The sequence below is a fragment of the Pteropus vampyrus genome, unplaced genomic scaffold, assembly GCF_000151845.1.
Source record: "Pteropus vampyrus isolate Shadow unplaced genomic scaffold, Pvam_2.0 Scaffold20, whole genome shotgun sequence".
Taxonomy (NCBI): domain Eukaryota; kingdom Metazoa; phylum Chordata; class Mammalia; order Chiroptera; family Pteropodidae; genus Pteropus; species Pteropus vampyrus.
Window position 1 is genome coordinate 781,277 of NW_011888801.1, and position 1,917 is coordinate 783,193.

Below are 1,917 nucleotides of genomic sequence, written 5' to 3' on the forward strand. Positions count from 1 at the left end.
TTTTTTTTTTTCCTCTGCTTGTGTGTTTGAGAAACCATTTCTTCATAAAATCAGCAGTTTTAATTTTTCCTGTATTTCTTCATTCATCTGGCTCTCATTTTCCCCTACCTTATGCTTGCCTATTGTGATAAAAACTCAGTGATCCTACGGAAGCTGCAGAACTTTCATTTAATAATGCAGTAGTGGAAAGAATGAACAAATACTTGCCCCAAAGGAAGAAAAATGCAAATGTATAAATCTAGATTGTTCAATTTGTTCTTCAATTATCATCCTCTGCTATTAATTTATCTGTGCACACTGAAAACTCTAAAAGGGGGACTTGTGTTTGAAGGCTTTTCCTGGAGAATCCCCAAATCTATTCAGTTTCTATCCTCCAAGTACTTTTCAATAAATAACCTTAAGCTTCCATTTTAAATTCTTAGTATTTTATTATGAAAATTTAAAACTTTTAGGAAAGTTAGAATAGTTTAATGAATCACATGTATCAGTTGTCAGCTACATGGCCAATCTTATTTCCTCTTTATCTTCACCCATTTCCTTGCTCATGCACAAATACTGGATTGTTTTATACAAATCATTTATGTTATCAGTTTTCCCAAAATATTTCAATATATTTTTCTGACATATAAGGATAACCACAATACCATTATCATATCTAAAATATCAGTTATTTCCTTAATATCATCAAATAACTAGTAATTGTTCAGATTTTCCTAAATATCCCATAAATGTTTTATCATAGTCAGTTCATTTGAAGCAGAATTCAAACAAAGACCATCCATTTTAAGAGGCAACAGGGACATATTCCAGCAGGATAATAAAATGTTTTTATTAATTAACTGACGTGCTACTGAAGTACTTTTATGTTTACATTTTTTATCTTTATAGTCTTTGATCACTTCTTCATATGACAGCAACTTTCTAATAATTTTCTGTAGAGAGTGAAAGTTAATTCAACGTTTTCTCTAGCATGGTTGATTAAAATTTGTTTTTTTCTTGTAGATGGTTTGGGTGCAAAAAATGAGAAAATTCACACACAGATGCACTCATTATTTGTAGTTGTTCTACAAACAAGTATTGATTAATTCTATTTTGTGCTGTTTCCAACAAAAATGAAAAAATGTATGGTGCATTGTATGGTATAATTGTATGCATGTGTTATTGAACATATTTCTGACAAAAGAAAACTTCCATTTTGATTACATATCAGTGAGAACTAAATCTTTCACTTAGAGTTTTTTTTTGCTCTTGCCATTTATTTATTGAACAAACCAGGTCATTTTTGTTGTAGAAATTCCCTATAGAATCCGCTAATCCTTGTGGCATCTTTTAATTTATTTCCCTATCTCCTGTATTCCTACAGATTGTTAATTATATCTAGAGATGTGATCAGATTCTAGTTCAGTTCTTTTGGCAAAAATACAGGTGATTCTGTATGCTTCCTATTGTGTCACATCAGGGGGCACAGTGATTGCATATCTCTCCTTTTGTCAAGCTGTATTAGCACTACTCCCCAATTTTTAGTTTATTTTCTTAAAAACAAATCTAAAAACTTGACGTTGAAATATTACTTTAAATATATCAATTTGGAACTTTTACTATTCAAAACAAATCAACTTTTACTTTGGTAATGTTAGATATGTAATGATTTCTTAAAAAAAAAAAAAGACTAGAGAACAAATCTAATTCCCAGAAGAGGCCCTCTTATATGAGAACTATACAGTGAAAAAGCTATTTTCTTAAATTAAGGAATATTATCTTAAGTTTTGGTTTCCTTCTTCATTCCACAGATATTTATACAAATAATAAATACTATTGAGAGCCTGTTATATGCCAGGCTCTGTAAAGGTGACATGGTTCCTGCTTTAATGGAGCTTACAGTCTAATATAGGAACTGATATTAGTAAAAAAAAAAAA

At 30.1% G+C, this 1,917-nt stretch overlaps 1 protein-coding gene across 2 annotated transcripts in view; it reads left to right on the forward strand.

Annotated features, from left to right (window-relative positions):
* The window catches only part of MCU (mitochondrial calcium uniporter), a 163,431-nt gene that overhangs the window by 96,991 nt on the left and 64,523 nt on the right, over nucleotides 1-1,917 (forward strand). The window lies entirely within an intron of this gene.